This window comes from Podarcis gaigeae, assembly GCF_964106915.1.
Source record: "Podarcis gaigeae genome assembly, chromosome: 5".
Lineage (NCBI taxonomy): Eukaryota > Metazoa > Chordata > Lepidosauria > Squamata > Lacertidae > Podarcis > Podarcis gaigeae.
In genome coordinates, this window is record NC_139681.1 from 19611390 (window position 1) to 19634291 (window position 22902).

Here is a 22902-nt window from a genome sequence, read left to right on the forward strand (position 1 = left end):
TGCAGAGTGGTGGCAGAGAGAGAAGGGGCTGCTTTATAAATCTTAGCTTTTCGGATTTTTGGTAATAAGGATCTGGGTAGAATCAAAGGGATGCACATTCAGTGGAAGGGCCACCAATTTAAGGACATTTTACACAATCAGTAGTCCCATCCCTCCCATGTTTATGACTGGACCTCTGAATTGTTCAGTGAATAGCCTCTTTTCAGCCCGTGTGGGCTACATTTCCTCATGGGCAATTTTCTGAGGGACCCTTGGAGACCCCCCCAAAAAGTGCCCCTATTTTCTAGGGATAGCCCCAGATTTATAGAAGCCATTCCAGTTTCTGATTTGATCCCAGAATGCCCCACTTTTCCTTAGGGGGTCCATATTTTCAATGGATAAATGTTGGAGGGTATAGTAAAGGTAAAGTAAAGGTAAAAGGACCCCTGACCATTAGGTCCAGTCGTGACTGACTCTGGGGTTGCGGTGCTCATCTCGCTTTACTGGCCGAGGGAGCCGGCGTACAGCTTCTGGGTCATGTGGCCAGCATGACTAAGCTGCTTCTGGCGAACCAGAAAAGTGCATGGAAACGCCATTTACCTTCCCGTCGGAGCGGTACCTATTTATCTACTTGCACTTTGACGTGCTTTCAAACTGCTAGGTGGGCAGGAGCAGGGACCGAGCTACGGGAGTTCACCCCATCATGGGGATTCGAACCGCTGACCTTCTGATCAGCAAGTCCTAGGCTCTGTGGTTTAACCCACAGCACCACCCGCTGTGTATAGTAGGATGTCCCTATTTTCATGGGAGAAATGTCAGATGGCATGGAGTTATGTGACCTCCGAGCCAAGGAGATAAGTAATTGTACAACCTTTAGAAGACATTTGAAGGCATACTTTAAAAGCTTTGTCATTTAAGCAGTTTCCCAAGATCTACTAAATGATTCCTCAAATTATACTACAGGATGGTGCATGTATTTGAGATCATTTCCAGAACACCTATATACATAGATATTCTGGCTTTTGTTAGTTACAGGGTCTTTATAGTGGAGTACTTGTTTTTTCAAGAAGAGCTACTGCAGGATACAATGGGTAAAAATATCCTATCAAATTTTGATCCACTCTGGATCCCAATCTGGCCACATGGGATTAAGCAATATCCCCTGTGTCAGCCTTACTGCCACATAACATTTTTTAGGTTTTTGACCTAACAGCTGTGTGAATCAACTCTCAGGACCAAAGAAGATGTGATGTTACTGAATTGCTATCCAATAAATAGCACAGGGACCCTTATCTGGATCAGAACCATCCTGTGGGAGAAAGGGGGGGCGTCAGCCCTTTGGACCCACTGTGGTCCCAATCTGAATTGGGGTGTGTGTGTGTGTGTGTGTGTGTGTGTGCCTGCAATTTTTTGGGAGGCGGATTCCACCCATGCAAGGTCTAAATATGTGAGGTTTCAGGGTACCAGTGAAGGGGTGGAATCTAGAGATCTGTCCTCTCTCTTACTTTGATCTCCACTGGCAACCTCATCAGAAGACCTTATCATACGTTATAGATTGCACTGACTAGAAGGGTATGCTAGATTCTTACTACTGGCTCATGGGTACTATGCATAATTTATGCAGATGCTCATCTATGTGAACAAGCCTTTTCTACTTCCTTGTTTAATCATTGTTCATGGGATTTTTAATGCAGATGGGTTTTTTTAATGGTTTTTAACAGTTGGATAATTACTTTTTTATTTGAGGAAGAAAGACTTCAGTACCATTAAACTCCCTGAGAATCTTCCCTCAAGATATTACATAGCTGCCATCCAAAAACTGGAAGTTCCACTGTATCCAAAAATCAAGGTCATGGCCAGTGTTTGCGCAGTCGATCATAGAATCATAGAACTGTAGAGTTGGAAGGGACCACAAGGTTCATCTAGTCCAACCCCCTGCAATGCAGGAATCTGTTGCCCAGTGTGGCAGAAGAGTGGGCAAGTTGTTTGGGCAGATATCTGCTGTAAATACAGTACTGTTGTTGTGCCTTTCCTCAATACAAAGTCCAAGAGAAAAGCAAAGAATTCAGTTTTAGGAGAAGCAGATTTCTGCTGAGCCATGAAAAGATCCAGAATAAGTTAGGTTGTGCTACTGGTGCAAATAATTTCTTACAGGTCAGTGTGTGTGTGTTTGGGTGTAGATATACTGCAAAATGTTTTCCCCTAGTCTTTGTGGTTTAGGTTGTTGTAACGATTACCAGGATAATGTAATGTGAAGTACTTTGAATATTTATTTATTTCATAACCCACTCTTCAGTGTTCACATACCCCCTATGTGAGGAACAATGTTAACATACAAAAAAAGTCATTTAAATAAAACTTAATATAAAATCAAACAATATCCTAACAATGTAACTACAGCAGCCAAGTATTGGTGCTGATCGCATGGGAGAAAGAAAGGCATTCCAGAGTCGGGGTGCTACTACTGAGAATGTCGTCTCATGAATTGCCACATATCATATCTCAGTGAACTGTGGTGGTGTGAGAAAGGGATTACTGGATGACCTCAGTCACGGCAGGTGGATAAGGGAGCAGGCGATCGTTCAGGTATCTGTGTCCTGAGCTATCTACAGTGGTGTTGCCATAGTGAGGAATTGGGACTATATGACATGCTTGCATTTAATGCAACATTGCAAGCAAATGGCACAGGTTCTGCATTGCTACATCCCTAGGGGGATGCGGGTGGCATTGTGCAAAGTCTCTTGGGCTTGCTGATCAGAAGGTCAGCAGTTTGAATCCCTGTGATGGGGTGAGCTCCCATTGCTCTGTTCCAGCTCCTGCCAACCCAGCAGGTCAAAAGCACGCCAAAAAGTGCAAGTAGATAAATAGGTACCACTGCGGTGGGAACGTAAACAAGGTTTCCATGCACTCTGGTTTCTGTCACGGTGTCCCGTTGCACCAGAAAGCTGTCTGTGGACAAACGTCAGTTCCCTCAGCCTGAAAGCCAGATGAGCACCACAACCCCATAGTCGCTTTTGACTGGACTTAACCATCCAGAGGTCCTTTGCTTTTACCTTATTTACCTATCTGAAAGACCTATTCCCTCATACGAACCTATCCAGGTTTTCCGATCACACATTTTCAGGTCTATCTTTTTAGTCATAAGGGCTAGAAAGTGATTTAAAACATAAAACAAAAAACAAAAATGGAAGCTGAATTCTGCACTCAGCACCACCAACTTGTGTGTTTTTCCTCTCCACTCTGAGAGCCATCATGACATACACGCAGCCCAGGCTATAACTAGCTGTCTCCCTCTGAACTAGCGTTGCAGCTATTAGTGCATCAGCGAGACATATTTTTCCTTTAGAGTCATTCTTTCAAAGCCCTTTTATTTCCTTATTAGTAATTTGTGACTTGACTGGAATGTTTTTGGCCGCTCCTGTGTTTTGTTGCTGCTTCTGAAACAAAATCCAGATCCTGAAATACCAAATAGCAATAGGTTTGAAAATAACGGAAGGGACTTTTTCATAGTAAGCAAACTGTGTCTTTTCTGTTCACATAGCAAATATGTACTGGCTGTTCGGTGTTTGTGAAGTACAAATTGTCCCGCCTGAGCATGTGTTTTGCTTTCTTCAGCACCATCTCCGAATTCCCCACAGATCCTTTGCTGATGTTAGCAAAGCATCTCCTCCCTGCTCCTAGCCAAAAACTTTATCCTGACTTTTAAAGATGAACTCACCCATGCGCATTACTTACAAAAGAAACAGGATGGGAGCAAAAGTTTTCCTGGGGGAAGATTGTTGTTTTCTGATACCCTGAAAGCACAGTTGCTTTCCAGGGGGTGTTGCTATTATGTTACTTGTTTTAGATCAATTGCCCATTTATGGCTTGTTCAAAAATGTTCTGCACAAAGGCTGAGCTGACGCAGCCTACTTAATTGTGTGTTTACTTCCGTGAGTGCCAAAATACATCTTGCATTTTTGACACTTTGGAACGTATTTGCAAAGTTGCTATTCTCTCTCCCCCCCCCCCCCCGTTTTGTCTTTGCCTTCATAGTTATTATTGCCTGTTGTTAGTACAGTGGTACCTCGGGTTACAGACGCTTCAGGTTACAGACTCCGCTAACCCAGAAATAGTACCTCGGGTTAAGACCTTTGCTTCAGGGTGAGAACAGAAATCGTGCTCCAGTGGCGCGGCAGCAGCAGCAGGTCCTCCACGATGTGTGTACAGTGGTACCTTGGGTTACATATGTGTAATGGTTCTAGGGGTTGCTCATGCGCAAGTTGCCGCCACTCCTGGCTAGGTTACCTGGTTGAACCCTTTCTGTCTGGACAGCCCTTCACTTTGTGGCTGTCTCAGTGGCTGGCAGAATCCGTCATTGGGCGTTTCTTGAACTTCTTCCAGCAAATAAGTTCTTTGACGCCAAGTCTCCTCCTACTCTCCCTGCGTGGAAGTCTTCTGCGCAGGGAGGGTGTGGGCAGCGGAGGACCCGTGCTCTCCCCGCTGGTCTCCGGTGAAGAGTCCTGGAGTCTCCTCTCCGATTCCCCCATCTGCCCCCCTTCTCCACTGGTGTTACGCTGATTTCCTTCCCCGGCAGATGGGCTGCCTCTCTCCCTACTGGGACCCTCTCCAGCATCCCTCTGGAGCCTTCCCTCCGCCTCTAGCTCCAATGGCACTTCCCTGACGATACGCTTCAGGTTACATACACTTCAGGTTACAGACTCCGCTAACCCAGAAATAGTGCTTCAGGTTAAGAACTTTGCTTCAGGGTGAGAACAGAAATCATGCTCCGGTGGCGCGGCAGCAGCAGGAGGCCCTATTAGCTAAAGTGGTGCTTCAGGTTAAGAACAGTTTCAGGTTAAGAACGGATCTCTGGAACGAATTAAGTACTTAACCTGAGGTACCACTGTATTTACAACCCATTTTTTTCTGGGCTACATCCTCACAAAGCACCATAAATAAAGGAAAGGATACAAAGATGCAGTATATATACAATATTACATATTCAGTGCTCTTTTTTTTTCTTAAAAAAATGTTTAGGGGTGCTCTCATTTTGACTCAAGAAAATCACAATTTTATAGTTAAAATTGGGAAAAATAAATACAGTAAATGGACAAAAGTACAAAGATTCACAAAATATTTGGGGGTACACGTCCCCCTGCATCCCCCCAGAAAAAAATCACTGTACATATTTGTGTGTGTGTGTGTGTGGTGTGTGCATTACTGCAATAAAGTTGCTCTGAATCGCAAAAAGTTATTTGCATGTTCAGACCTTTAAACTCCCCTCCCTTAAATAAATCCAGACAAGACTCAAATCTTGGTTTGGTTTTTGGCACAATTTAGGCCACAACTTTATTGATTACAGCAAGTGAGTGGTTGCATAGGCTCTGGTTCGACTAGCTCCCTGCACCATAGCAGGTAGCGCTGATTCAGGGCACCAACAGAGGTCAGCCTAGGGTGAACACCTGGATAAGTGGAAAGCTGGGAACAGGCTATCTCTGCCACCCAAATGCCCCCCCCCCCGGACTCAGGCACAGGCACAACCCCCTCTCAGGGGTTGGCCAAACCACTGAGTCCCTGAATTCCTTTAATGGAATACCCTCCACATAGGGATGGCAAGAGCGTTCTCCCATCCCTATCACCTGAACCAGAGCCTATCCACAACCTTACAAGTTGTGACAATTTGATACACGGCAGGCGAAACCCAAATGGCACCAGCCAATCAGCCAAGTGGGGAAATTCCTGCCGTGCCCCTGTCCCAACGAGAGACAACACACAACGGCATAACAAGGTCAAGCGCACAGCCCTAAAAGTAGGGAGAGGTGGGCGGGTGTTCCGAATGTACGGGCTGAAAGAGGAAGCTCTGGGTCATGTGCATAGGTATATATAGGTCCCTTGATCTGTTTAGGCTGTGTCCCATTGGCCTGATCAAACCCTGCATCAAGGGACCTACCAATCGGGTGTTGTGGCTATCCAATCGTACCCACCCACAACACAGGGTTTGGTTGCCAAGTCTCACTGCAACACGTGCCCTCTTTAAGGGAGGACCTGATTTACACTCTTGGGAAAAAGCAACACTGAAGAGGTAGGTTTTACAGGTTCACTTGAAGGCTGGTCTTGTAAGAGCTAACTGAAAACCAGTCAGAAGGCAAATGGCAGAACTGGGCACTCTGGTGAATTTCAAGTGCTGCAAATATTTATTTCCGCTCTAAACAGGAGGCAGCTTAGTAGGAGAGGTGGTTGCTGATTTTGCTTGTGTCTGTTGCCTCAGACAGGATGGCTATGCTAAGTTGAAGAGAAAAGCTCAGATCCTATGAAAAGTTCTACATATGAGCAACCTCAGACAAGCAACCATGAGCACTCACACTTTACATTGTGGGTGCCCTTTGAGGGATTGCACATGGTGCTACAGTTCCCAGGGAGCATACTGGCAAACAGGGGCTGGCTTGCCTCTCAGTGTTAATTTTTGGAGGTTCATTCCCAGCCTCAGCAATCAAGTTTCTTGCTGGGAAGTGGGGTCAGCCCCATTTATAAATAGGGGGTGGAGCTGACAATAGCCAGGCAGTCAGCTCTGGAGATTCACCCTCCCTACCCTCCCTTTGTTTAATGTTTCTTGTTTGCAGGTTAACTTTTTCTTCCTGTATAGTGGGCGCTGCTACAGTCTTTGACTGGTTGGTTGCTGTTGAAGGACCAGGAAGAAATTTTCCTGCAGTAGCAGGTTTTGTCTTCCCTATAGCAATTCGTCACAACTTTGGCGGTTATGGCCTTGGGTGGAATCCTTTAGTCTTTTCTTCCCTATATGGGGTGTGTGTGTGACACCCCCTTGTGGCGGTGATTCCAGGGTCCCCCTCTTAAAGGGGTTACATAAATAGGTGTCACTGGCTATAGACTGAAAGGATGTCAGTGAACTACCCTGCGTGCGGGGATATGGGCTTGGCTGCCTGCTACACTTATGTCTCTCAGAGCACCCCCATATCCCATTTACCCTGATGAGCCCCAGTTCCCCCCAGCTGGGGGGCTGGGAGGGATACACACCCAAGGCCTAAGCCAAGGTCTTCCTACATTCGGAAGTTTAAGAAAGTTGTGGCCTAATTTTAATTCCATATAACATTGTCAGAGTCTTTATACCTTCCTTATGATCCCTGGGAGCTGGAGCTGTCGCCACCTGGTCACGCAATATTGAATCACCGGTGAAGAGAAAGCATAATAAACACAAAGCAAAGGGGTGGAAAACTTCAGCCTTGAAGGCCAAATGTGGCCACTCAGGTCTAACAGGCTGTGCTTTGCTTTCTCTTTCAATGATAAGTGCCTCTCGCTTGCCCAGATAGAGGGCAGAGAGGTGTGTCAATGTATGTAGAAGCAAGACAGGTAGAATTTACATATGTTGCTTGAATCCTGAAGCATTCAATATCCTTTGCACCGCCCCTCATTTTGCAGCAATAAGGAGATGCCTGCTGCGAGGCTGGAGAACATCTGCTCAGTGACAGCGGCTGCACTTCTCGGGCTGCTCTTACCTGCGGAGCTGAGAGAAGGTCGAGCAAGGTAAGCCACACGTTTTCTAGTCGTGTTAAAACCTCAGCAATCTTCATCACACGTTCAGTGAAAAGAGCAGGCCTGTCTTCCAACTAGCTGCAGGGCAAAGGCAGGAAAGGAAGCAGTGAGACACTTCTGAAATGAAAAGCAGTTAACTGGAGCAGTCGTGTTGTTGATGGTTTGGCTAGTGGTCCACATGTCTGTAACAATCTGTACTTCCTGCCCTGAGCTTCCTTGCAGGCTGACTTAACCTTTCCCAGCCGTGCGTCACACATTTTCGGAGACTTGGGCAGGAGGAGAAAAACAGCTCACTCAAGAGTTGGTCATGGAGAACTGCTTAGGTATGTGTTGTGTAATAAATGCGTCTTGAAACACACATATAGCAGTAGTTCTCCCTCGCAGAATTCCTATTTTGTTTTTCTTGGTTCTTTGCACAGGGAATATATATTTTGTTCTATTTTTACCAAATGATTCAGACTAAAAGGACTTTAGGCTACAGCAGTTTATGCCAGATGTTTGGTTCAGGTACTTGTAGGGTACAAAAGCCCTAGGAATCAGGCAGCAATTCTTTCTTCACTTCAACTCATCACCTCAGGGATACCTGAGGGAAACAAGGATTTTCCCAAACCTAACCCTGGTGCTACCAGGCCCTGTCCAAGGTGTGGTGGACCAGCAAATGCCCCTGCCCTCATTTTTCACCAGATGTTAAGAGCGGGGTTTTAGGGTGGGTGGGATCAGAGCAAGCAAGCAATGCAAGGGGAGGGAGCAAGTTTTGTTTTGGAAATGTTCTATGTGATTTAAAAAACTTTCTGATGAGATCGTTGTAAGCTACCCTGGGACCTTCTGGTAAAGGGCAAGTCAGAAATCTTCCAACTAAATGCATAACTAGACAGGTGAATAAATGGGTGGGGGAAGAGGGCAGGAGAGGGGGACAGAGTGGGCCAATTGGTAGGTAGGGCAGAGCAGGATGGGGAGGCGAGTGAGTGATTAGGGACAGAGGGAGAGCCACAGAGATGGAGAGGAGAGTGGGGCAGTTGTGGGGGGGGGAGTGAGCAGGGCGACCAAACAAGGTGCAGAGAGAGTGGGCAAACTGATAGATACATCTGGAGGAGAGTCAGCAAGAAAGTCAGATGGGCAGAGGCTGCCACTGATTCTGTGCTCCCCTCCAATCTGTCTTCTGATCCATGAGGCTCACTTTGCCTCGTGACAGAGCTGGCCCTTCAAGAGAACAAATGGCTCAGCAGCTTGTGATGGCCAAATGCAAGCAATTCATTGCAGACATGGAAACTTACACTCCACACTGTGGATAGAGTGCATGCAGCTGAAAGTGTGTTTAAAAATAGCTAACAACCTACTTAGGTGTTCTGTTGGAGGGAAATAGCAAGCTTCTCTATTTATTAAGAGTTTTCTGTTGGGTGTTGTTGTTGTTTAGTCATTTAGTCGTGTCCGACTCTTTGTGACTCCATGGACCAGAGCACGCCATGCACTCCTGTCTTCCACTGCCTCCCGTACCTTGGTCAAACTCCATCTTTCCCAACAACAGGGTCTTTTCCAGGGAGTCTTCTCTTCTCATGAGGTGGCCAAAGTACTGGAGCCTCAGCTTCAGGATCTGTCCTTCCAGTGAGCACTCAGGGCTGATTTCCTTAAGAATGGAGAGGTTTGGTCTTCTTGCAGTCCATGGGACTCTCAAGAGTCCCCTCCAGCACCATAATTCAAAAGCATCAATTCTTCGGCGATTAGCCTTCTTTATGGGTAGGAATGGATGAATCTGTCAATTTTGGTCCTCCCCTCCCCCCTATCTTATCTTCAGTTCATAACATTTCTCCTAGTTTACACTTTTATTGTATGCAATTTGCCTAATATACACATTTCTGCAAACATTTTTGTATGTCATTTTTAGTAATACACACATTTTTATGCACTTCTTTTGGTTGGAAAACTGCACCACAAAATTCAAGGAAGTGCAAATTTCGGAAGATAGCTATGTGCCGGTTTGCATATTGTTTCAGGAAGTGCAAATGAAGTAAGTCAGCCTTATATTGCAAACCAAACCAAGCTACTTACTCATCCCTAGTCCTCCCACAACGCTAGTAAAGATACATGTATGTATTCATTTTTACACTTACTCACCATATCAATTATTGCAGTCACTTTAAAATCAAAGATAAATTACTTCTTTGGAATACTGCTGCAAAGCAGTTCTTAAGTGTTTAGCTCTTTCAGCAACCCAGAAATTAAAATATAGCTTCTCAGTTTGTATTGATACGTATCCATTGATATGTTTTATGTTAGGCAATTGTCCAAGCTCAGTTGGTTAGAGCATGGTGCTGATAACGTCAGAGTTGAAGGTTCAATCCCCATATAGGGCAGCTGAATATTCCTGCCTTGCAGGGGGCTGGACTAGGTGATCCTCAGGGTCCCTTCCAACTCTACCATTCTCTGATTCATTGAAGTGGATTTTAAACAAATGAAAACAAAACCTGTTTCTGGCTATTTCAGTTTATGTCGAGATGATGTCTCTTTGCTCTGCTGCCGTTCTCCTTGCAAATCTAACCCAGCTTCCTTTTAAAGGGAATCATCTCGTCCTTCTCCCAATTCCATCCTTTGTTTATTGTAGGCTATTATATATCATGGTTCTGTATTGGAGAGTTGGCAGTACTATTAAAAAAACCCACACGCTCTAATTCATGTAATGCTTCCGCCCATTTGCTTTTATGCCATAATGGAAGAAAAAGATTCTTGTTCCTCGCCTCATCTTTGAAGGTGGAAATCCCGTGTGCGGTTACCTAGAAACAAATCCCATTTGACATAGTAGTAATTACTTCCAAGTAAGTGTATACAAGGCATTGCACCATACATTGCTTTCTTTTCAGCAATTAAAGAGCACAAGTCCATTGCCTCCAGTTCTCTCCAGAGTGAACCCCTTTTGGGTGCAGAGCAGAATCATAGACTGGAGAAGAGAAGAGAAGAGAAGAGAAGAGAAGAGAAGAGAAGAGGACTCTGTTATGCACGCCAAGTGAAAATGCAAGAACGAAAAGGTTCTCCCTCCCCTCCCTGTCGTGAGTTGAGCCTTCTTGAAACCTTCCTCAGAAGATATTGATGCAGAGTTCTACAGTATTAGTGTTGTGTCCATATTTTGCCTAAAGGGAAATTTTGTTTTCTATTACCTTTTGAAGATGGCCCATGAATGCAACAAATGAAGACAAAAACTGCATTTGACACAAGAGGGGTTATCAGCTTGTTAAAAAGGCAGGAAATGGGTTACAATTCACGTATTTTTGAATAATTCTAGTAAAGTTTGACATTTGCTAGTCTCTATAGCATCTACATAGCTCCTGTGAGCCAACCCAGCGCTTGATTCTACGCCTTGACATGACACATTCCCACATCCTAGGAATCTGAGGGGAGTTTCCAGTATTTAGATAAAGCAGCTCTAGTTGCCACTATCAAATTAGAAAGTAAGACTTTTTCCCCCATTAGAAACTTGATCTTTTAATTCCTAGGTTCCCAAAGTGCTTTGTTCTCATAAAACAATAGCATGAGGTATATTTTTTTTTCAATTTCCCAAGTCTACCAGCTATAGAGAACATCACTGTTAATTTTTGCAAATTTCAACAGAGATTGGAGATCTAATGGTTTATTCTTGGCACTTGGGCTGGTGTTTGATTCCATTGCACTATCGCAGGCATAGGCAACCTTGGCCCTCCAGATGTTTTGGGACTACAACTCCCATGATACCTAGCTAATAGGATGAGTGGTCAGGGATGATGGGAATTGTAGTCTCAAAACATCTGGAGGGCCGAGGTTGCCTATGCCTGCACTATTGTCTTAAATAACTTTTAAAGTGAAAAAGCTGCAGTATATGTGTTTATCTTTTTCTCAAGGTGAAACCATTCTTTCATCAGTCTGGTGACTGGGTTGCCCACCTGTTCACATAACCTGGCTTTTCTTACTCTAGATATAGTAGGACCTGATATATTAGTGCTAACATCCGCTTAGGGACTGAGATCAGGAGGTGTTCAAAGCAGGCCTCAGTCGTCATTAAATTTGTATCTTATCTGCAACTACAAAATGTGGCGATTATGCAATTTTTCTTTATCTATTTATTTCAAAAGGTTGACCTCACATTTCTTGACAAAGTTGCTCATATGGTTTTAGGGCTGGATGAACCTGTCAAGTTTAGTTTCTGTAAATTTCCTTCTCTCCCCCCATCTTAAGTTCAATTCTCACAATTTCCACATCTGTTTGACTCATACCCATTTTGTAGGCTTTTTGTGTGCATCCTTCCCCTAAAATGCACATTTGTGTATTGCAAAATTGAGAAGAGTGCATTATCTGATTGATAGCTGCATCCCAATCTGCATATATATTTAGCACTGGGGGAGTTAGGTTGGTTATGCTTTAAAATGTAGACGAAACAAATTTCTCCTCCAACTCTCTGTTTGTCCAGTTGGGAGTTTGATGCTGTGGAAAAAATGTCTCTCACCATGCGCTGAGTGAAACTGACAATTGGATCTGGGACTAGAGTTGCCGCTGCATTTTGCCTGCAGTGAAATTTTAAGGTGAAGCTGTGGAATTAAAAGGGAAAGAGCTGTGGAATTGCACAGGAAAGGGGAAGAAAAGGATTAATGAAATGGCTCAGAAGAATCTCCCTCATGCTTAGCTCTTGTAATGTTATCAGGAAGTGCTACCACTATAATGCCTCTTGTTTACTTATGTTGCAACTTGTTCCTGCATGATGTACGGATGTTAACTTCTCAACCTCCGTTCTTGCCAAGAAACTGTCACTGGAAGCAGTTAGCATTAGCACAGCTAGCCACTCAACAAGCGTTCTTGTCTACTATAAATATAACAAGCGCAGGTTGAAGACCTCAAGCTTAATGCCTCACCATAGGTTATGGGGCTGCCTGGCCAGATAATAATAATAATAATAATAATAATAATAATAATAATAATAATAATAATTTATTATTTGTACCCCGCCCATCTGGCTGGGTTTCCCCAGCCACTCTGGGCGGCTTCCACAAAGACCAAAAATACACTAAGATGTCACATATTAAAAACTTCCCTGAACAGGGCTGCCTTAAGATGTCTTCTGAATGTCAGGTAGTTGTTTATCTCTTTGACATCTGATGGGAGGGCATTCCACAGGGTGGGCACCGCTACCGAGAAGGCCCTCTGCCTGGTTCCCTGTAGCTTTGCTTCTCACAATGAGGGAACCGCCAGAAGGCCCTCGGTGCTGTATCTCAGCGTCCGGGCAGAACGATGGGGGTGAAGATGCTCCTTCAGGTATACTAGGCTGAGGCCGTTTAGGGCTTTAAAGGTCAGCACCAACACTTTGAATTGTGCTCGGAAACGTACTGGGAGCCAATGTAGGTCTTTCAAGACTGGTGTTATGTGGTCTCGGCAGCCGCCCCCCGTCACCAGTCTAGCTGCCACATTCTGGATTAGTTGTCGTTTCCGGGTCACCTTCAAAGGTAGCCCCACCTTCAAAGGTAGAGCGCATTGCAGTAGTCCAAGTGGGAGATAACTAGAGCATGCACCACTCTGGTGAGACAGTCCGCGGGCAGGTAGGGTCTCAGCCTGCGTACCAGGTGGAGCTGGTAGACAGCTGTCCTGGATACAGAATTGACCTGCACCTCCATGGACAGCTGTGAGTCCAAAATTACTCCCAGGCTTCGCACCTGGTCCTTCAGGGGCACAGTTGCCCCATTCAGGACCAGGGAGTCCTCCACACCAGCCCGCCCCCTGTCCCCCCAAAACAGTACTTCTGTCTTGTCAGGATTCAACCTCAATCCATTAGCCACCATCCATCCTCCAACCCCTTCTAGACACTCACACAGGACCTTCACCGCCTTCACTGGTTCTGATTTGAAAGAGAGGTAGAGCTGGGTATCATCCGCATATTGATGGGCACCCAGATAGATGTAATATGGCAATGCCGTGGGAAGTGCTTCGTACCATGGGCCCGAAACAGATGAGGGGCACCACTGACTCTCCTGCCTAGATTTATCTGATCCTGGAATAAAATGTCTAACATTTTGCAGCAGCTGAATTGCACATTCTCTCCACCCAGTTAGAGGTAATGAGGACAGATCCATGTGTTTAATCATGGAAGTGACCCACGGCGGAAAGACCATGGCTTAGGGGCAGAGTATGTGCTATGGATGCAAAAGGTCACAGGTCCAACCCCTGGCTAGAAAAGACCCCTCTCTGAAACCCCAGAGATCCACTACCAGTCCATTGTCAGGGGCTGGCTGGACGCAGAGGAATGGTGGAAGGAACCAGCTGGGGAACCCCCAAGGGAAACAAGCTCAGAGCCTGGGGATTGGTGGTGGGACAATGATGAGTGGTCAGCAGGAGAAGACTGTGAGGAGAATGGGAGGAGGGAGGCCAAGAGGCAGAGATAAGTCAAGCTGATGCAGAGTCATGGGTGTGTCTCCCCCTCCTGCTACAATAAGTTCCCATCCCTCTTGTCCCCCAGAACCAGAAGAGGCATGAAAAGGGCAGAGGAGAGATTGGCTTCAGGCAGGCACAGTCTCCAATTGCTTGGGAAAAGCCCTGGAGAGGAGGGGGACTTAGACAGCTGTGGGGACTCAGTCTCAGCAACTGATGCATGGGGCAAAACCTACCAGGAATGAGCTGCTGTGCTCATTTGGTAGGCCTAACACTCTGCCAAGTTTGTGCAGATCTTGTTCATGCTAATAAAGAGTTAACTCGAACTTGAAAGGTGTGATTTGCGGGCAGCTCGCTCCTGTTGTCAGTATAGCCAGCATCGAATCAGATGGACTGACACTTTAAAACTCCATTTCCTGCACTTCATTTAGAAAATGGTGGTGGGGATTTGATTTCAAGAACAAACGAGGTGAGCAGAGCAGGGAACGAAAAGGAATGCTAAACCTTCCCAGCAATGTGCCCCTTGACACGACTTTTCCCTCAGCCAAACTCCAATGCAAGAAGAAAGCCCTGCTTGCAGAAAAACATTTGGGGTGAGAGACAACATGGGATGAATGGTTTAGCACTATTTGCTATCACACCCACTTTGCCCTTAAAATTGGAACAATCCTTCACCTTGCATTTGATTGGAGCAAAAGGATCTGCTACAATCATGTCTAGCTTGGCCCTCAGTCAAAGCAGTCAGATTTCTTGGTTTCCTTTAGGGGCCAAACTAGATTGTACATAAAAGGCATGGTTGCCTTTCATATTTCTGATTGGTGGTTGTTTTAGAAAACACAACTGTAGTGTATGCGTGTGTGTGTGTGTGTGTGTGTGTGTGTGAGAGAGAGAGAGAGAGAGAGAGATTAGGACTGAAATCATGGCGCTCAGTGAGTGTTTTTTCCTAACCTTTCCTCCTTTTGCTGATGAAAATCACCAAACAAAACTATTTCCCGTCTTGATTTTTTATATTGAATGGGAGCAGACAGAGAAATAAGCAACCAAAACATGGCTCTGACGTTGCATAATGAGTTGTTTGCTTTGTTCATCCACACACCATGTGTATGACAGGAATAATTTTCTGTTTTCTAACAAAGTTCTATCCCATCCAAATTCTCTTGGCTTCTACCTCCCGCCATCTGGCAGAGGTTTATAGAAAACTCCATCAGGTCCTGAATGCTTGTGCTCTAAGTGGCACTGAGCAGATCAAGGACGGATAGATATCCTGCTGCTGAATTCCTTTATAGCATCCTTCGCCAACCTGGTGCCCTCCAGGATGTTTAGAACTACAACTCCCATCAGCCCACACTTTTGTATTCTGAATGTGTGAAAACAGAAGCATGGAGTGTTGTTTCACACGTTGCATTCCATGCTGTGAACAAGGCTGTCTGAAGCAAATTTCTTCATAACCAAAAGTGGAACCTCCTTCCAAGACATTCCACGTTAGGGTATAGCCCAGGTGAGCCTGAATCCAGCCAACATAGCTGTCTGTTCCAGGATATACCAGGCAATACCAAATCCTTGTAGCAAATTTGCATAGGTACAGGACTGCCATGAAAATGTGGGAAGACCCATGTCTTATTCATGGGTCTTCCCACATTGCTGTAGTGATATTTAAAGACTTTCAAGCACAGCCCTTTTGAAATCTTAACTGCATCCACATAAAGGGTGATTGGGATTACGCTGGTTGTCCACCCCTGTATATCAACTGTACATTCAGTTGATGAGGTACCAGTTGATCAGGAGAAATAGCAGAGATGGGTCCAACACAGAAGCTAACACCAAAAGCTAACACAACTCCTGTGTGAGTGTCTGGAAGCGGTTGGAGGATGGATGGCGGCTAACAGATTGAGGTTGAATCCTGACAAGACAGAAGTACTGTTTTTGGGGGACAGGAGGCGGACAGGTGTGGAGGATTCCCTGGTCCTGAATGGGGTAACTGTGCCCCTGAAGGACCAGGTGCGCAGCCTGGGAGTCATTTTGGACTTGCAGCTGTCCATGGAGGCTCAGGTCAAATCTGTATCCAGGGCAGCTGTTTACCAGCTCCATCTGGTACGTAGGCTGAGACCCTATCTGCCTGCAGACTATCTCGCCAGAGTGGTACTGTTGGTTTCTGCTTCCTTCACTGTGCAGCGAAGTGCTTGTCACGAGACAGGTGTTTACATTCCACAGTCAGCGTACTGTTGGGCTTCCCACGGGAAAGGGAGACTGGATGTGACGTACACTGGTTTCCTGTTTTTCTCAGTTCTCTCTGTGTTTCCGAAGAGAGAGGATGCTTCTCTGCTCGCAGCAGAAGCAAGATGCATGTATGTAATCTCTCAGCTTTGAAGTGTAAATAAAGTAATGTAGAGTATGTGGCACGTACTGCTCATTATTCCACTGCGTAAAAGACTCTGCAAAAACAACAGGTACATGCTCTGGTTATCTCCCGCTTGGACTACTGCAATATGCTCTATGTGGGGCTACCTTTGAAGGTGACCCGGAAACTACAACTAATCCAGAACGCGGCAGCTAGACTGGTGACTGGGAGCGGCCGCCGAGACCATATAACACCGGTCTTGAAAGACCTACATTGGCTCCCAGTACGTTTCCGAGCACAATTCAAAGTGTTGGTGCTGACCTTTAAAGCCCTAAACGGCCTCGGTCCAGTATATCTGAAGGAGCGTCTCCTCCCCCATCGTTCCGCCCGGACACTGAGGTCCAGCTCCGAGGGCTTTCTGGCGGTTCCCTCACTGCGAGAGGCCAAGTTACAGGGAATCAGGCAGAGGGCCTTCTCGGTAGTGGCGCCCGCCCTGTGGAACGCCCTCCCATCACATGTCAAAGCGATAAACATCTACCTGACATTCAGAAGACATCTGAAGGCAGCACTGTTCAGGGGAGTTTTTAATATGTGACATTTTAGTGTATCTTTCATCTTTGTTGGAAGCCGCACAGAGTGGCTGGGGAGACCCAGCCAGATGGCCGGGATACAAAAAATAAATTATTTATTATTATTATTATTATTATTATTATTATTATTATTATTATTTTCCCAACTCCCCTCTTGCTTTATTGAAACCACTTTTCCCATCAACGTGCTGCCCTCACTTGCTCTGCTCAAACTTCGGCCATAATTTAAAACCACTCTTTTCTTCCCATTGTCTCTCTCCGCTTGATGTTAAAAAACCCACCATTTCCCTGCCAGTGTTTCTGCATTTTGGTTTGATCAATTCAAACTTCTACCATTAGAATTTTAGCATTAGCTGTTTTTGCAGCTGCATCACTCTGTCGAATCATGCTAAGCTTGTGGTCTGCTACGACCCTAGACCCTTTTCACGTGTACTACTGGCAAACCAGGTGTTCGGCATCTTATATTTGTGCAAAAAGCTGTCGAAAGCAGTGGATGGGTGATGTTTTATGTATGGCAGAGGGGCGAGCATTCCACAGTGCAGGGGTAATGGCAGGAAATGTGCATTTTCAAGTCAACCTCCCCATTTTGTGATATTCTGTAGGCTTCGGTGCTGCGAGTAAAATTTTCCCACAGGCACTATATGCTCCATCTAGGAAAGATAAATAACCAGGCGTGCCACCCCCCCCCCCAAAAAAAAAACAACCAAATGCAAAATGGGATAGTGGTTCCTTTGGCCTGTAGCTATCTTCTCTGGGAAGAGGGATATGGAGGCTGTATCTGCAGCCCTTGCCTCAGGGTTCTGTGTGGCCAGGTTTGGGCTAATGGGGCGCCACAGTCCAAAAGAGGTTGAAGATTACTGGTCAAGGTTGAGGGTGGTTTTAGCTTCTGCCATGAGCTCTCCGAAATCAGCAAGCACAGAGGCTCCTGAAGATGAGTGTAGCTGGTTTCACATGCTGGCAGACTGAGTGTTTATTTTACCCTGCCTGTAATGAACTCCATTCGCCTGCACTTCCTGCATTTTTAAAATCACATCAATATGGTTGCTGTTTCCTTTTGAAAACTGAGTGTTACAGAGTCACAAGGTCAAATTTTGATCAGTCTTGTTCTCGTAGAAACTGCACAAGTAGATGTCAAAGGAACAACTCCAAGTTTATAAAGAAGTCTCCCCAGGGTTTCCCCCCACTCTGCAGATTGCTGGCATCCTGAACTCATTTGTTCCTTTACTACTTAGCCATAAAGGGTTTAGTCTTTCAAGGTGCTGTTTGCATCCGGTGAATGACATAATTTTGTATGAATTTTAAGCACGAGGAGGTCTGTGGAAGTTCATTTTCTCAAAGCTTAAGCATTTGCTTTATCCTTTACTGAGATGAGGAATTGAGTTTTAATTTGTACCAGAATGAGCTCCAAAAACATTGCATCAGTTTTTCAGTAATTCTGAGATCTCAGGAATTATTTGCTAAAAATTATTCCAGCCCCTCTATCTCTTTCCTTGGATTCACTTTTCTTGAAGAACTGAAACAGGAACAATGTAGAGGAATTACAGTATATACAGAGAGGGAAAATGTGCAGTCATATAAGGAAGCAGTTCTTTGAGAACTCCCAGGGTCCTACTATGGTAACTGAACGAGATGTTGTCTCTGCAAGTGTCTGGCTGTAGCTGAAGCCTTACTGCAACACAGTGAGCCCCACCTTATTTTGGAATCTTTTTCTGCAGAGGGCTGAGGTGACAAGAGTACCGTGAACCAGAGGAGAGTGACAAGACTGTGTTCTTCAGTCGGGATGGTCCTCAAGTTAGTTCTGGAAGACTTTTTCTCCCAAGAATAGTGTCGGAGCCTCATTGTCGTTAGAGCGTGTCTGTGGTCTCAGAGTAATAGACATTTCATGGCAACGAGCCCAGGTTTGCTCATAGACTCAGTAAACACACCATAGCCAACATCAAATCTTTGATCAGGAGTTATGAGAGCCATCTTCAAATACAGTGGTACCTCAGGTTACATACGCTTCAGGTTACAGACTCCGCTAACCCAGAAATAGTGCTTCAGGTTAAGAACTTTGCTTCAGGATGAGAACAGAAATTGTGCTCCGGTGGCGCGGCAGCAGCAGGAGGCCCCATTAGCTAAAGTGGTGCTTCAGGTTAAGAACAGTTTCAGGTTAAGTACGACCTCCGGAACGAATTAAGTACTTAACCTGAGGTACCACTGTACCTAAAAGGGTGTTACATGGAAGATGGAGCAAGCTTGCTTTTTTGTGCTCTGGAGGGTAGGACCCTTAATGAGTGACAGCCCTTTAAATGTTTGAAGACAGTTATCATATCTCCTCTCAGTGTCCTCTTTACCAGGCTAAACATACCCAACTCTCTCAACTGTTCCTCATGAGGCTTGGTTTCCAGATCCTTGATCATCCTGATCACCCTCCTCTGCACGCATTCTGGCTTGTCAATATCCTTCGTAAATTGTGGTGCCCAGAACTGGACATATTATTCCAGGTGTGGTCTGACCAAGACAGAACAGAGTAGTACCATTACTTCCCTTGATCTGGACACTAGACCTATGTTGATGCAGCCTAGAATAGATACTGAATGTGTGCTACCAGATTATGTGTAGTATATGTCTAAACATCAGGGCAGCTGAAAACAACTAAAATGCTTGAGCCCTCGTGGGTTTGTGTGTGTGTCCTGATTAGTAACTGCCATGCAGTTAACTATCCACAATTTTATTTGGAAACAGAGGCCTGTAGCTTCTGTCCTTCAAATGCTGCAGTTTCTCTCCAAACTATTCTGAGCTGAAAGCATCTCGCTGATCTCCCCAACTAATGAGATGAATTGATTTGCTGTATAATTCTATGCCAATGAGTTCATTTACACCTAGCACCGTGTGTGGAAACATCATTATGAGGGGGAAGCAAGCTTTTTGTAGCCAGTCTCTACCCTACGAAAAGCATTCAATTGTATCATTTTTGCCTGTTGGCAACGACTACTGTGTGTGTGAAAGGTAATGCCCAGTGATTTTAATCACTTATTATTCTTACATAAATTACTGGCATGGGTGACATATATTTTTATTGTGCTTAATTGATTTCAGCATTGAGCAAAGCAATCATTTGGAGCAGAATGTCATGGTTTCAAAAAGAAATAGCCACTGTTTAGGTGCCAAGGAATGGCCAGGCTGTTGCTGTTGCAGTTGCTTTGGCCAGCTGGTAAAGTAGCTTGCAGAATGTTTGTTTTCCCCACTTTATTTCTGCATTTCCAGGAATTTTGGATTTGTGTTCTTAGGTGAAAGGGGAGTTTTTTCCCTATTCAGCAGAGAAGATGCAAACCTGGTAAATTCGGCGCCATTTGTAGATGTAAGTTGTTTCACCGTACACCAGATATGATTTTGAGAGGCCAGTACTGGGTTTGGGGCAGTAAACTTGATGTAAGAGGGTAGAACATGGACCATTTCTGACCTGGCTGGTACCCCTTTTTCCTGAGCAAAGTTTTGGATTTCAAAACTTTTACCTTCAAAGAAATTCATACACAAAACATACATAAAACAAAGTTAGCGGGCATATTGATCTCAGATGCTCAGTAGAGAGACGGCTTGGCTTCCCCAGCTTCAATTAAAACCTAGGGTAATTCCTGCAATGGGTCTTTTTTCAGATTAGGCAGCTGGGAAGGCTGTAGAATGCTCCACAGATGCTTAATGGGGGGAAAACACCCCTCAGCCACCTCACAATTATATGGTAAACTGAGTCCTACACCCACTGAAATTTTAAAACATCCAAAGAATGAGGAAGACAAATGAAAGCCTCTTTCTAAGGAACAAACACTTTTGAGAATTGCAGGATACGTTTCAACATATCACTTTACTTACATAGAACCATTCATCAGAATTAAGAATTCTGCATAGCTCAAAAAACACATGGTGCGTTGTCTATAAAAGTGTTCAGATAACATATAATGGCATAATCCAAAGCAAAAAACAAAACAAAACCCTATCCCATTGAAATCCATGGTATTAAAGTGCTTAATGTTAGATGGGTTGCTCTGAGTTGATAATTAGCTGTTGTTCTCTGCTCTTTACATGTGAGTGTTTAACCTAAAATCACTGAGGGTATTCAATTGTAAAACTCCATCTTGAAGGAAGTTGCCTCTTTAGTCTTTCTCTGGATGCCACAGAGACAACAAAGGATGTGATAATGGCTCTCCAGGATGCAGGTTGGAATGACAGAGAGATAACAGTTTTGATTTCTGGAAGAAGTAAACTTATTTCTTGTAAGATGCTGAGTCTGTGCTGGACATGCACAAGATATGGTATGGAATTTTTTGGAGGAACCTTTGATTGTTTTTGCTCTGTTTTGAAGTAAGTTATGCAAGTAAAGTTTTGAACAATACTTATTGGTCTGGGCAATGTTTTATTTCAAAAGGAGTCGGTTTTTATGCATCCAGTTGCTTCAGGCTGCACAATATTAATATCTGCAATACTCTTGCCTGGGAGTCAGCTCTGTTTACTTACTGGGGCTCTTTAAAGCTGGTAGCCACCATGTTGCTTTTCCCTGAGTGCCGCATTATAAGGGCCATTTTAGGTAAAAGCGGCGTTCTTCACTGAGAAGGACTCCCATTTTTGTTTCCCTCCAAATGCCCTTCAATATGGAAGGTTGTGAGCAATCTAAAATGGCAGCCATTAACCAAATAGACAACAGCTCTCATGTTGAATGAGGACACAAGATGGAGGGTGAGCTTTCACTCAGCCTTAGAAGCAAATACGAAGGGCTTTTACTGGAAGGACTGCCAATTATGCTAGCCCTATGGCCACAATCTAAAGAAACCATGTTGCATATAGGGCCTTCTTTTATGAGCAGGGAGGTTTGCCTCATTTTATATGTTTTTGTATGTTTTGTGGCATTTTATGCATTGTGACTAGCTGTTCTTTTTATTCATTATATTTTAGTAATAATTTCTTGTAACTGATAAGTGTAAACTGTTTAATTATTTAATATTTAATTTTACTGTTTACTATTATATTCTAATGGGTTACTGAATGTTGCTTTATTTGATATAAGTGTTTATTTTAAAGCTTTTGTGACTTTTGCATATTGGATCAGATTGTTATTATGCATGTGATCTCTGCTGTCTATTCTGTTGCTCTTTCAGCTTGTAAACTGCCTTGTGCATAGTAATATAGGAAGGCAGTATACAAATTAAAAGTGAAATGAAATAAAATTTTCTCTGTGTATGCTGGAAATTCCTTTCTCAAAGGGGAACGAGGAATCCCCTGAATGCCGTGAGCTCTGGACTGGCGTCCACCAGAATGCCTTTTGAGATTGTTGGGGTACTAAAACACTTCATATTATGGGGTGTAAAATAATGAAGATAATTACAAATAAGGAACATTTTCTCCCTCTTCCTGCCTCATCCACTCAAAGCTTAGTTCTTCTGTCCTTATGAGTGCTGAAAGAGTAATTTGGAAGGGAAAAAAAGAGGCTATTGGAGTGAAACGTAGGCTGCAAATGATTGGAAGCTGTAATAGCATTCCTGGTATCTACCTGGCAATTTTATATAATCAGATGCCTCCTTTATTTAGCGGTTTGTTAAATCGCCGGTTATAGATTTTTAAATGTGTTGCTGTATTTCCGAGGACTTCCAAAGCTCGCCCTTCTGGCCCCGTGATTGCAATAGATGGCCGGGAAGGGCATTCCATCCTTTATTGCCTGTTTTTAACCCTTGCCATTTAAACATTTAGGTGGGGGGAAGAGAAGGTGTGGGAATGAGACTCCTATTTTAGTGAGATTAAGCCATTAAAGAAGAGGCTTCTGTGATGATTCTGTTGCAGTTAAAAGGCTTAATGGAGATGCTGCGACTGCAGCAGGAGCAAGAGCCTTGGAGAGAGACTTGTGGACTTTTGTCCGTTATGGAAATAGGAGCTTTTGCAGGGTCTAATCCTGTGGTGTTATTGTGCCATTTCAGATTTGTGCTGCATAGGGTGAATTTTCAAAAGAGAGTTGAGCTGAATGTTCAGGAACAGGCATTTTGAGCTCAAAAGGTAGGACTAACCCAGGGGTTGGCAACCTAAGGCCCAGGAGCCAGACGCAGCCCATTCGCCTTCTCC

General features: G+C 44.5%; 1 long non-coding RNA gene across 1 annotated transcript in view; it reads left to right on the plus strand.

Annotated features, from left to right (window-relative positions):
- LOC310844451 overlaps positions 1–18648 on the plus strand; it is a 36166-nt gene extending 17518 nt beyond the window's left edge. The window contains exons 2-3 of the long non-coding RNA XR_014564140.1: positions 7396–7500; positions 18531–18648. This is a non-coding gene — a long non-coding RNA (uncharacterized lncRNA). The remainder of the gene's footprint in view (positions 1–7395; positions 7501–18530) is intronic.
- Positions 18649–22902: the final 4254 nt, after the last annotated feature.